Source organism: Lactuca virosa, chromosome 4 (genome assembly GCF_052849685.1).
Source record: "Lactuca virosa cultivar CGN04683 chromosome 4, Lactuca_virosa_CGN04683_v6, whole genome shotgun sequence".
Classification (NCBI taxonomy): domain Eukaryota; kingdom Viridiplantae; phylum Streptophyta; class Magnoliopsida; order Asterales; family Asteraceae; genus Lactuca; species Lactuca virosa.
This window is the reverse complement of record NC_136429.1, coordinates 433,251,425-433,266,193: the sequence shown is the minus strand read 5'-3', so window position 1 is coordinate 433,266,193 and position 14,769 is coordinate 433,251,425. Positions and strand designations below refer to the sequence as shown.

Below are 14,769 nucleotides of genomic sequence, written 5' to 3'. Positions count from 1 at the left end.
GGGTTATCAGTCATAAATCTTTTAAATCTTATTTATATAAATATATGTATACTAGTATGATTTTTGGGGAAAAATATAAGTTTATAAAATATTTAAAAGAAGTTTCATATTTTGAAATCCATTTTGGTGACTTGACGTCTTTTTGAAACAATCACTTAAAACCACTTCATTTGATGATACTGAAATTCATTTTGATAAGATGTTTGAAACCATTTGTTTTGATAACTGTAATCCATTCGAAATCATTTGTTATAATAACTGTAATCCATTTGAAATCATTTGTTATAACACAAAATCTTTGTGTTAGACTTGTATTCCCCCCCCCCTTAAAACAGTAAAAGCTATGAAAATACGGGGGTATGAACTCACATGTAGTGAGTGATACGGAAGTATGTTTGGAAATAGGATGTAGAGTGTCAGGTGAAACCTTGAGCACACAAAGATCCTAATAAACATATAATGACATGTATATGTATTTGATTAGTATATAAACAACTAATTATAAGGGATAACACCCTAATAGACTAGGAAACTCTTAGATTGAAGGAATACAATCACATATGATTGCATAACTAGGGTATATGGCCACCCTATAGAGTTTACGGTCCAAACGACATGACCAAGTGGGTTTACGGTCCAAGTGGTTTACAGTCTAAGTGTTCACGGTCCATGTGTTCACGGTCCTAGGTGTTTACGGTCCAATGACCTTACGGTCATGGATTTCACGGTCTAAGGAGATTCAACAACAAACTCGCCAAATCTTTCACAAATGATGGCTTTCTAGGGCTTCAATCAAAGATATCGAGTTCTAGGGACCATGCTTAGCCTTAGGAAGGGTAAAGGCTATAAGAACACCCTTTATAAGGGTTTACGGTCTATGGAGATTCACTAGACCGTAAACACCTTTTGTTCTTGAGTATCTTGATGTTTTCTAGGTGTTTAACAACTGATTCAAGTATATAACAATCCATGGGTAGTATACTTACGATTTGAAGACAAATGAGGGTGTTTAAGGTCCAAAAACACTAGTGTGTGTTCTTGGTGTTCTTAGTGTTCCTTGAAGATCTAACCAAAATAGATGATTTCATGGATGAAATCAAAGGGTGGTACTAGATAAAGCTTAGTATCAACAAATCAAATGGAAAGAATTCTTACGTTTTTAGAAGATCAAGATGAAGATCCTATGATACTTGAGAGAGAAATTGGGTTTCTAGACTTGAAATGGAAGAGAAATGATGAAAAATGAAGAAATCTATATATGTATCCGAGGGTTTACGGCCGAGGAGTTTGCGGTCCGAAGTCGGCAAGGCGTTTACAACCGAAGCCTCATTTACGGTCTGCGAGGAGTTTATGGTCCGAGGAGTTTACGGCCGTAAACTCTTTGCGGTCCGAAGCGAAGGGATAATTGCGAAGTTTCTCGGATTTTCAAGCCTTTTCCTTCCAAATTCAATTGTAGATATTTGAAGGATTTTAAAAAATAAAGGTTATTATTATAACCTAAATAGAAAACCCAAACAATAAAAAGGGCTTTAGTTGACCTTTGTTTGACTTTGGTTGACTAGAGTTGACTTTACAAACAGAAAATAACGGGATGTTACATCTTTCGAAAGAATTTCGGGACGAAATTCCCTCTAACGGGAGGATGATGTCACAACTAGCATTTTTGCTAGGAAATTCTACTCTCATGTAATCATTCACCTAGTGTAATAGCTTGCACTCTAAGAGAATATCATACTCTATGCTCATTCAAATACATCTCATGTGTTCAACTAAGGGCTGAAAACCCTAAGAATCCCGGTTTAAGTCCATTATGGCTATGGTTTCCTTATTCGGCCATAACTAATCCAATTAACCCTAGTAAGCCATAAATCCATTCATTTATGCAATTTTGAGCCGTGAACTACCCTAAAGTCCCATTGGGCCCAAAAGTAATTATTTGGGCCTCATAATTTCGAGTAAAGACAAGTAAAGGCCCAAACTATTCCACCCCATCTCCTAGCCCAAAATTCTCGGCCTATGAGTGTAAAAAAAAGAGAAAAAGATTAATGGGAGGGTGCATGGGTTAAGCACTTAACAACCCACAATTATCCAACAAATAGCTAGAAGATCACAAACATCCATAAGGCTTATTACCCTCTATGCAAAAAAAAATCTTTCTTCCTTCCTCTCTTTATTATCCTCGGCCAACACCAACATCTGACCACCTTCATTTCTTTTCAAAATTATCTCAAGAATCCTCTCAAGAACACCTCTTTTTCATCCATATTTTCGAGACCTTGTATGGATCATCAAGGGGTATTCCATCTAGATCATCATCTTGGTAAGTTTTTCATTGGGATTCATGGCTTACCTTCTTGATTTTCTCTAAAGATCTCTTCTCAAACCATAATATTCCATGAAATATACATCCTTGTTTCATAGATTTCGAAAACCACTCAAGGAAAGTTTGATCAAGGCCGAAAACTTCTTCATCTTCTCTTCAAAACCGAACCAACAAACCCAAGGTGAGTTCATACCCCCTTGTTTTCGGTTTTTCATGATTTTTGGGGGAGAATACAAGTAAAATGTGTAGATCTATGTGTTATATGCATGTCTTGTGTGATTTCTTAGTTTATTTTGTAAAAATGTGTTAGATCTTAACATATCTCGACCTCTTAAGCAACATTAATAAAAAGCTCTATGAACTAAGACATCTTATACATCATATTATCAAGCTAAAAGTGTTCATATGGTTAAGACATAAAAACTTAAGGCAAAAACCTTGTTAAGGGTCAAAATTTTCAAGAAAACAAAAGATAAGGGAAAAAAGTGACATTTATGTCTTTATAAGGATCAGACAGGTCCTACTTGTATAAAAATGGATTTTTATGATAAACATGCTTTCCAAAGGCGCACAAATGTAAATTTTAGCTTAATGGGCCAAACATTTGGGCCTCACGGTTTTAGGCCCAAATTTGCGAAAAAAATGAAAGTTTTGGGATTAAAAATGTTATTTGACCAAAGTTTGAGTCATAAATGTAAATAAACCAAATTTATGGGTGAAAATAACATTTATTTATAAATTGGACCAAAAATGTAACTTTTATCAAAATTGGGGCGAAAGTGTCAAATTTTACAAACAAGGGGCTGAAAATGCAATTTTCTGCAAAACCGGGCTATAAATGTCGAAATATAAAATTTTGGACCAAAACCGTGAATTTCTAAACATTTGGGACGGAATTACAAATTTTATAAGTTGTGAACTAAAGTGTTATTTTTACAACACTTTGGGCTTTAATTGAATATTTGAGGCTTATTGGCCAAGAACGTCGCTTTTACAAAAAGATGATTTTTTATAATCAATTTGGCAAACTTTGAGCTAAAACAAACAACGAAACAATAACGAATGAACGAAATACGTCGATAACAATTTTATTGGGCCTAATATTCACATTACATGGCCAATGGGCCTTAAGCGCCCATTCAAGTGTATATTGAGCCTAATATCTTCCATGACATGTTTATTGGGCCTTGCGACCCATTTACATGTTAATTTGGGCCTGAGCTATGGGTCATATGTTTGTTGGGCCTTGGTGGTCCATTTACATTCCTATTGGGCCTAAATTACCCTCTTACATGTTATTGGGCCTTTGTGGTCCATTTACATGCTAATTGGGCTTGGATTGAAATTCACATGCTTAGTAGATCGTAATTCTATCCTTTACATAATTATTGAACTTCGTATACTTATATATATATATATATATATATATATATATATATATATATATATATATATATATATATATACCTTTTGGATATGAAAACATACAACCTACACGTAAACATTAAACATGGTATGAAAGGATGAGAATCTAGTGAGACTTGTCGGTTGGCACCTTTGAGTGTACAATCGTAGCCTGTAGTTATAACCATATTTTCCTGGAGGAGAGCGGGAGTTTGTGTATAGATCTATACAGGGTGACCCCCCACGCCTTAGCTGTTCGCTACAGCTAGACTAGGTCAGTCTAGGGCGACAAACCTTACCTACATCAAAATTGGCGTCAAGACATGCGAATTAGTCATTATCAAGCATGGTTGTAACGGCTCACTTAGAGACTAACTTCATATAAGATTTCGGTATATTTATACAAATCTAGACGATACTAAAAACATACATACATCGATACTCGGTCATGAGATTTTATCATTACGATACTTTTATATGCATAAAATAACGGATTTTCTGGGATAAATACATTTATACATTACCTTCCACTTACACCAGAAAAAAATATAGGGTTTCTATCTGGATTACATTTTTGTTTATTTATACATTTCAAAAGCAGTAAACACACATGCATTAATACTTGATTTTGACACAATTATTTTCAAACCACTTTACAGAAAATATCGGATTTTCTGGTGCTTTACGAACCATACAAAACTTTTCAATCAAACATGCTTATGAACTCACCAACATAATATATGTTGACGTTTTCAAAATAACTTGTATTCTCAGGGACTCGTTAGGCAGAAGAATCATCAAGAATATGAGAGTTTGTTTTGTGTACTGTTTAACATCATTCAGTGAATGTTTTGGTCATGTAATTTAAAAGATTGTACTTGATGTAAACAATGACAGTTGTATTAAATTATGCATGGTGATGATGATGCTATGTTTCGTTTATATTCACTGTAATGATATTTCAAGATGAAGTCACACACAAGCCCCCAGACGTTTCCGCCGTCTGGTTCGGGGGTGTGACAGCGGTGGTGGTAGCAGCGATGGTGGCAGCGTTGGTAGTGGTGGTGGTGGTAGTGTTATTAGTGGTGGTGGTGGTGGTCGTGGCGGCGGTGGTGGTGGGTGATGGGATTGGTAGTGGTGGTGGGTAATGGTCGTGGTGGTGGTGCCAGAAATGGTGGCGGTGGTGGTGTCGCAGGCAGTGGCGGTGGGTGGCGGCGGCGGTGATGGTGGGTGGTGGTGACGGCGGCGGTAGTGGTGGGTGGTGGTCATGGTGGTGGTAGTGGTGGTCGGTGGCAGTGGCGGCAACATCGGTGGTGGTAGTGGTTATGGCGGCAACGGTGGTGGTGGTCGGTGGGGCGGCAGCGGTGGTGGTGATGGTGGCAGTGGTGGTGGTGGTAGCGGCGGTGGTGGTGGTGGTCAGTGATAGTGGTGGTAGTGGTGGTGGGTTTTCTGATTAGTACAAGGGGTATTTTTGTAATCTGCCACTTTCTTTGATGAGAAGGAATGTTTTCCATCCAACTTTGGAAGTAATTCACTTTCCTCAATATGGTGGAAACTTTATTTCATTTAGGAATATTTTTATCTCCTCTAAGTCCAACCAAACACATGAATTCGAGGGAAATAGAATCATTTTCCCTCGAATTCTATTCCTTTCCTTGCCAACGTAACACACCATAAGTGTTCCTTTATATTACGAGAGATCTCTATTTTGAAAGAGCCTTTTTTTATTCTAAGTTTTTTACTTTATATAATTGAAAGCCTTGTCAGTTATTGCTTGTTTCTTATAGTTTTTGGGAATCAAGAAGGTGGTTGTGAATGTTTTAAGAACAGACGATTGTTTTGGAGCTCTGACAAAGTCAGTTTCAGTGAGGTACGAGTACGCTTCCTGCAAAAATTATCTTCTTTTTCCCATATATAACAAAGCATTGCTTTGTTTATTTTTTTTTTTTTTTGAGAAAGCGATTTCAGAAATATTATGTGTGGGTATGGATTGCAGTGATTTGGGTATTTCTTTTAATAAATTGCTCTGTTTAGATTACGATTCAATTCTCTTTAGTGTCGATGAAATTTATTGAAACCATGTCTTTGTTTTAAGTTAGCTTTTTTGTGTCTCATATCTGGATTTTTGATTTCTCGCTGAGTTCTCTATTTTTTTTTGTTGATTATGTCAGGTTAGTTTTGAAGGTGTGAAGTAGGACAAGGATGTAGAAGTTTGGTTTTGTCATTGTTGATGTCAAATTGAAAGGAGATGCTTGAAGCCTCACTTGAACTAAAGTTCATATGATTTATTTTGAATCCATCATTTTTTCTTTTGAAAATAGTCCATCCTTGCAAAAGAGTAAAAACTGCAATTCTTTGAAGCTTAATCCCTTAGTTGTGTTTTTATTTTTCAGTATATTTGGGATAACTTTTTAATTAGCTTAATATTTTGTGATTTTTACAATTACAATGTATTATGAAGAACGGAAACTATAATTATTCTTGACTCTACTATTGGGACCAACCAACCAAAATCATTGAAGAAGAAAATGAGAAACTTCAAAAGCTACAACAAGAATTAGTAACATCTTCCTATTTATATCTTTACACTTATATTTACCGTCAATTCGCAACTATGTATCTTTTTATTCCATTTAATTTAGGTTACAAAAGCTAAAAAAGAGGAAAAATAAGATAATGATACTGGGCAAAAAGATGGAGAGAATAGTAAGTGTAGTTAATTTTTTTTGTTTCTTGATTTCATCCAATGTAATGATCATTAACCATTGTACTTCTAAATATTTGTTAAGTCAACGTATTTATCTCTTTTTTTTTGCCGAAGTGGTTTTTTAATGTTAGGAAACAATACTACATTATGTAAAGAAAATTATTAGAACTTTATCAATAAAATCATGGACAACAATATAAAATTAGTTGCAATAATGTTGGAGCTCAAGCTAACAATATTCAATAAAGATCTAAAAGGAATTACAAAAGAGAATTGTTGCATGTATGTTTTTTACAATTGGCTCCTAATAAAAATATAAACAAGAAAAAAAATACAAAGTACCTTCTATTGTTATGAAACATCCCAAACCTTCCAAACCAAAAATTTCATTTTTGATTCATAAAACACATTATAGAAAACAACATCAAGTTATCTTATTTCATAAAAACCATAGATTATGTCTCAAAAGCATGTCATAAGATAGTAATAATGTCAGAGTACAAATCTCAAGAATCTCATATGCGGAAAATCTTGTGTGTGATGCGCTGCTAACGTGCCGACTCCTTTCCCTTCGAAGAAAGGACCTGAAAAAAAAACTGAAAACCGTAAGCACAAAGCTTAGTGAGTTCCCCCATCATACGACACACCATACAACAAACATATTGTCAGGCATATCTGGGTGCCCGGCCTACCCTGCTGAGCATATCTGGGTGCTCAACCTACCCTCGTCAGGCATACCGGGGTGTTCGACCTACCCTTGTCAAGCATATCTTGGTGCTCGACCTACCCTGCCAGGCATATCTGGGTGCCTGACTTACTCTCCGGTTTATTTCAACCGGCTACGGGGACTATTTCACCTCCTACCCCTACCACATAAAAACATAGCATAACATACTGTCAGGCATATCTGGGTGCCCAACCTACCCTGCCGGTATATCTCAACCGGGTCCGGGGACTAGTCCCCTTCCTACAACTATCACATAATATCATAGCATACTGACACAAATAGCATAACAGATAGTGGCATGCGAGAGAAGTATCACAAACACAACCATCTCTACTATAATCAACTACTAGTGGGTCGGTATTGGTGCCTTCGACCCACTCCTACTAGAAGGTAACTTACCTCAATGTCGCGTAGTAGCTAAACTGTCCTCGACTCTGGAATCAACTCATAACCCCTTTAAGGGTCAACTCTGGTCAATGGTCAAAGTCAAAGTCAACATCCTGGTCAAAGTCAACATCCTGGTTGACTCAACTCGCCGAGTTGGTCCATCAACTCGTCGAGTTCCATGATCCATAAAACTCTGGAAATCTCGATCCTACTCATCGAGTTCTTTCATGAACTCGTCGAGTTCCATGATCCATGCAACCCTGGAATCTCGATCATACTCGTCGAGTTCCCCTTCACACAAAATCGAGACATTTTGCTCACAACTCGCTGATTTCCTCCTTGAACTCGTCGAGTTCTTCAATCTTTGAACCCAAAAACATTTCCAACTCGCTGAGTCATCTCCTAGACTCGACGAGTTTGGCCAGTAACAGAAAAGGTTGGGGAACCACAACCCAACTCGCCTAGTTATATGGACAACTCGTCGAGTCCCCCATAGTCTAAATCCATACAGCCGTTTCCAGTCGGGTTCAATGCTTCCAAACCATAGATCTAGTTCCCTAGGGTCGATATATCACGTAAAGTTACTAACTTTACGTCCATGCATTGGTTATTTAGCTCAAAAGGCCCTAAAAGGTGGTTCACAAGTTGCATGGGACTCCCACGGCCATAAAGTTGGCACCTTTATGCCATCTAGTCCCTCAATGGTCTAGATCTGAAGGTTCTTTCCACATGGGATATCGAAATCCCAAAGGCCACCATTATTGAACCAAAACATGGAGAAAAAACCCTAAAACTAGATCTAAACACTCAATAAGCAAGATAAGTGCTTTATACCTCAGGTGAACGAGAAATGAAGTTCTGTTTCCGGATCTACTCTTTTCCTTCACTTCCTTGCTTTTTCCTCAAGTCTCATCTTCTTCAAAACTTCAAGAAAGCAGCAAGAATGGCTCAAAACACTCAAAAACATATTAGGGTTTCGTAGCTAGGGTTTGGGACGATGGAGGCTGCAAATGAGGCCACCCTTTAGAGGTTAAGGTGCTTAAATAGGGTACAAACCCTGAAAATTATGGTTTCACTCTGGCAGCCCTACTCGTCGAGTTGAGGCTAATCAACTCGTCGATTAGACTTCAAGTCCCGCGTCCAAAATCCGTTTCTACTCGACGAGGTTAAGGCCTCCAACTCGTCGAGTCACTTTGCAAAAATGAAAAGTTTGGTTTAAAATACATACCAGGATCCGGGCGTTACAAATCTCCGCCACTTATTTTAGACTTCATCCTCGAAGTCTGTTGCGTCTGGGAAACACTCTGGGTAGTGCTCCCTCATCTCATCCTCCGGCTCCTAAGTTAATTCCGTGCCCTTGCGGTGCTGCCATTGCACTTTCACTAACTCGACCTTCTTGTTCCTCAAATCGTTCATCTTCCTATCGAGGATGGCTACTGGCCGCTCGATGTAGTTCAGGTTGTCGTCCACCTGAATATCCTCTAGAGGTACCACCGCAGAGTCATCTACAGGCACTTCCGCAGCTGGGAGACACGAAAGGTACTGTGGATCTGACTAAGCTCGGTTGGCAGATCCAGCCTATACGCCACCTTGCCCACTCAGGCTATAACCCTGAAAGGTGTTGGATTAGGTTTCTAAGCCCATAACTATAATTGGTATGTACTTGACCCGAGAGTAGCATGGTCCATTTGGGTTGCATATCATCAAGACAATTTGTTAGGATGGACTTTTGAGAAGAGGTTATTTATGGTTTATTAATATATTATAAGTTCTAATATATTAATATGAAATCATATGATTTAATTAGTATTGATCAAGAATTAGTTTGCAATTAATTTAGTGATCAAGAGAGACTAATTAAATCAATGGGGACTAATTGTGCAAATTAGTTATATTTATATGTTGGGCTTATGATCCATGTTGGACTAAGTTTATGTATGGATACATAAAGAGTTGGGCCACATGAACCATGGATCATAAACCCATGGGTATGGATTTAGGTTAACCCATGACCTTTGGAATTCCACATATAAATATGTTACTCCATAGCCAAAAGTATAATGAAATACTACGTAACTAAACACTTATAAATTCCCAATCTTGGTTACTTAGAAAAATGTGAAAATGGTGCTATCCCATGAAATTGCACTTTGCACATTGTTAAGTCGTTAGTGGAGCGTGTGTGGTTAACTGGCACACTAATCTGGGACTGACAGTGCGTGGCAAAAGGTAGCTTGATGTTAATCATAGGTCAAGGGAGCGTGTGTGGTTAACCGGAACATTGATTAGGTGGTTGTAACATTGAGTGTACCAAGCTAATTTGCATGGTTATTCACACCTTGTTTGTGATCCTCGGCATCCCAGTCAGAAACTTGAAGGGCACAATCGCGATTTAAACATGCCATTGAATTGTCCAATGAATCTTAAAGGATCTAGGAATTTCAATTCACTTAAAACCTAAAGTCCCTTTTCATTTTTCGTGGTGGAAATTGGTAAATCGTCATTTACCTACCTTCAAATATTTAGCAATAGGATTACAACATCCCTCTTCCGAATTGTAAAATATTGTGTTGGATCCTAGCATTAATATTTCATGTTGGGTGTTATATTAAGGACTAAAATCAACTAAACTTGAATATCTCCCTTCATAAATGTCTAAGTTCAGACAACTATGGTCTTCCCGAATCTTTTGAAGTAAACTTTCTTCATAAAGATGATTTTCCACAAGGCAATCAAGGTGAAAGATTAATCCCTTCTTCGTGCTGTAGTGGAACTTCACTTCCTCCACCTCCTCCAATAATTCTCCCTAACCCACAAGTTCTAGGTCACTCAAAGCCCTATTGGAAGGAAGGAAAGTATATATGTGCTCACGTCTTGGAGATGAAGTTACATATTGACAAGCTGGGAGAGTTGGGTGTCGAAGTCTCTAGGAAGTTGGCAGTTGACTGGGTTCTTCAATCACTTCCTAAGTCATATAGCGGGTTCTTTAAGGACTACTGTGTGATAGACCACGACATGACCCTTATCGATCTTACCTATTTGCTTGTTGCTGCTGAATCATAAATGATTTGGTATACTGGTAAAGAAAATTTGATTGGAAGGTCTACTCCCCAAACTTCAATGGACATTGACAATGGTAACATTGGAAGTCCAGAAAAGCTTTCTCTTCCCAATGGAAAGGGATCGGCCATGGTCAAGTCATTTAACCAAATGGTAAAGAGAAAGGCTAAGTCTGAGATAGTCCCGTGTACCATTCCAAATAGTCCATATGTGTCTGTTGCCAAGAGAAGGGGCATTAGTTGCGAAGCTGCCGTATTTACCTGAAAGATCCAAGGATGGTAAAGTCAAAAAACTTTTGACTCTACTTCAGGTAAAATCCATTGTCTAACTCTATTAAAGTTCCTATTTGGAGATTCTTAATACATGATGTAATGTAATTACATTTTAATGTTTTGAATAATCGAAAAAATGAAAGGAAGCTTAAAGGAATTGTATGCTGAGTCTGATCACGAAGAGATGGATTTCGATCGCATGGTTCGATGATCAGATTTGTGAGCTGCTGCTTAAGAGTTATGATAGATTGCTTAGGAATAGATAACAACATATTTTCACTTGTATTTGCATTGTAAGGATAAGTTTTCAGCAATTTTTATAAAGAAAGAAAAATTTTGAAATTTATCTTATTTTTAAAATTTCCTTACAATGGCATTTGTGAAAAACAATCGTTGCTTATATGTTTCGATTGATAGCAATACTGGAATATGAATTTGATTTTTTCGTTTCGTTTGTGGTAGTGTCATAATTTACCAAATAAGGAAAGATTCTCATCACCTAAGTTTAAGTTGGAAACAAACTTGGAATCATGCAACTTGTATTGTGTGATGAATGAGAACCTTCATCTTTGGGAAATTAAGACTAGATCTTTGTTCACATGTTTATGTGAGTCAAGTGAAGGACTAGGGGATCGGGTACACTGGTGTGCGCTGGTCAGGTCCACCACAAAGAGCGATAAGACCATTCATCATGATTTACTAAAGTTTAGTAAATATGGTTATGCTTACAAGTTTAAGTATAATTCTGAAACATTGGAAAAGTTTCAATGTATGGAAGAACGAGTGAGAAGAATCAAATTGGGCAGAAAGATAAAAGTTTCTCCAATCTGAAAAGATGGGAGAGTACTAGAGTATCGTGTTTTATGATCATCTTAATGACTATGAAAACCATGTCACAATTGATCCTCTAAGGATATCTTGGTCCATATGCATGGCCAAGAAGAGGAATCGTGAATTGTTGAAATGGTTAAATCAACAAGATGAGTCATGCTTCGTTCCAAAACAAGTCTTAGAGTCATACTCCAAGATTGTGCCTTGAGTGAAATAATCTTAGGAAAGGTTTATAACACTTATCAAATGTAGAGTAAAATGTTTTCTACTCTTGTACATTTGAAATTGGTAAGTTGTGATGTTTTGGATAGAACAAAGACCAACTACGGCCAATTATGTGAAGTGTTTGTCTTGATAAGAATATGCACTAACTCTTGAATATTTGTTTTGTCAAGGAATGGTTCCTGACAGAGAATCTTATATGTCAAGAGGTCAGTGGGAGTTTTAAAGATCTTGACAAGTTTCAAGAACTAATCGAGAAGAAAACCTATTGTTTATCACTAGCACACGACTTGAGGTTTGTAACCTATCGTGTTGACATATTCTTGTTTCTGTGCCTATTCCAGTTAAAGTTGACTATGCATGTGAGTTCTATGTGTTCTCAGCTGTTTGCATAACAACTTGGAAGCAATGGTAGACCCTTGTGCTGCCAAGTGGCAAGAAATTAATATTGAACAAGTGCAATCCATATGAGTTTGGATTTGTCACTAACCTTGTCTTTTTGATTATGGTTTGACAAATTCACATGGATAGGAACACATACACCATAAAATCTAACTGTCATAAGGTTTCTCTCCGACTCATGAAAATGATGGTGAGGAAACGCTTTCACTAAATAGATTTTTAAGAAGATAGTGATTATGATATTTGCATTCTCAAATTTGATTATGATTACGACATACATTTTCATAATTCGAATTTTGAGGAATGGCAAAAAGTCTAAACATTTGAGACTTATTGCTGTAAGTTCTTAAGTTCTTTAGACACACATGTGAGTTGTCTAAGGAAAGGTGTATGAGTTCAAGAAGCCTAGATAAAGTCTTATCAAAGCATCTCGTATCAGAAATCTGAAATTTTGGTAATGAAAGTCAATAAGTATTGATTTCTAGAAGTCCAGCTGATTTTTGGGTACATATCAAAGCTAGTGGGAGCATAAATGTTATGCTAGTAAAAGTAATGATTATTATGCTAGTGGGAGCATAATCAATTATGTTGAATGTTGCAAGTTAGAAATGTTAATTATAGAAAGCAAAAGTTTCAATTCGCAAGTTGCAGGGTTTGAAAAGTTGTTTTGCTATAATTAAGGGAGAGGAATTCATACTTCATTTCAATTCTAAAAGCTTAGATTGAGATTTTAATCAAATTTAGTCAAGCATGTATATGAATGTTATGTTGGAATGGTTCAACATAAGGAAATTCTATGTATGGAAATGATAATTGTGTTCTCAAAATTCGACTATGATTACGATATCCCTTTTCATATTTCGAATTATGAGAACATGGCAAATAGAAATAGAAATATTATAGCAAAAGACTGGTCTAGTATCATGTCTTTATGTGAGACATCATGAATCGTGTGCTATATGCTTCCGATATAGGATCGATTCTATGTGCTGTAATATTCATCCGTTCTCAATTTTCCAAATGCCTAGGGCATTAAGAGGAAAAAGGACTAGAACTGGATATGACTAAATTGATTAAGCAATTGTCGAGGACAATCTGAGGTTTACCAAAGATTGGTTGCTCATGGACACTTGGAAGTATATTTTAAATTTTGGAAAGGACCATATTGACATACTCTAAGAAGAGGTAACTCTTGTTCAGAAGTGATCGTCAAAATGGGAATATGGAAATGTTTCCATAAGTGGAAGTTATTCTTTAAACATGTGTAAGATTAGCAAACTTAATGCAAGAAGGATGTTCATGGGAAAGTACTTTGAATTTGAGACTTCATTTCCATGGAATTGCTCTCCATTGGAATACTTTGTAATGTTTGTTGTCAAGTTTCCATGAATTTTGGTACCTACACATTACAAAGGAATCATTGCATTATAGTTTAGAATCTAACACATTCTGGCAGTGGCAAGAACTTGGAATTCTTACACTGGTGATAAAGATTTGGAATTGTGAAATGAGTTTCATTGATGATGTGTTCAATTGATCTATTTCACAATGTAAGGACCATAGAAAAACATAGTGGGCATGCTTGGAGCATGTCATAACTATTGTTTAGACAAACATAGTGTGCATGCTTGGAGCATGGCATATCTATTGTTTTAATTCAAGTATTAAGTTAATTATTCGAAACATTATACAATGAATAATGAGTAATCAATATGGAACTCAAAGTTTTGGGGCCATATAGGATTAGTATTATTCTTGTGTTTTATTTTGCATGTTTTGACTTCCCGAATAACTAGGTTATTCAAACCATCCACAGTCAATCATACTTTGGAAGTAGGTATTGAGGCAAGACTGTCATGAATGGGTCTGTAGTTTGTCTAGTTGTTTTAGATATAGCTGTAGTGTTCATGAGTGCTCCTGGAATAAGATTCGAGTATTGGATTAAACCCACGCTCATTTGAATCACTTCATGGATTTTATCACGAGTGATCATGAGATGATAATATCTTATATTCTTGAATCTAAGAGATATGAGTTGCACTTTACAAGTCGGTTGCACATTGATGATGTGAAAATGCACCAGTAACTTGGTGTTATAAAACACATCATTGTGTGTGATTTGATGAGTAGATAGAGCAAGCATATAAGTCGAAGTTTATCCATTCCTTTTATCCTTATAGGGATAAACGCGAAAGGTGTTGGATTAGGTGTCTAAGCCCATAACTATAATTGGTATGTACTTGACCCGAGAGTAGCATGGTCCATTTGGGTTGCATATCATCAGGACAATTTGTTAGGATGGACTTTTGAGAAGAGGTTATTTATGGTTTATTAATATATTATAAGTTCTAATATATTAATATGAAATCATATGATTTAATTAGTATTGATCTAGAATTAGTTTGGAATTAATTTAGTGATCAAGAGAGACTCA

The 14,769-nt window shown here is 36.6% G+C and overlaps 1 long non-coding RNA gene across 1 annotated transcript; it reads left to right on the top strand.

Moving 5' to 3' along the window:
- Nucleotides 1-5,464: 5,464 nt before the first annotated feature.
- On the top strand, nt 5,465-6,515 carry LOC145169189 (uncharacterized). Its single transcript, XR_013742351.1, has 2 exons — nt 5,465-5,597; nt 5,899-6,515. It is a non-coding gene; the product is annotated as an uncharacterized LOC145169189 (long non-coding RNA).
- Nucleotides 6,516-14,769: the final 8,254 nt, after the last annotated feature.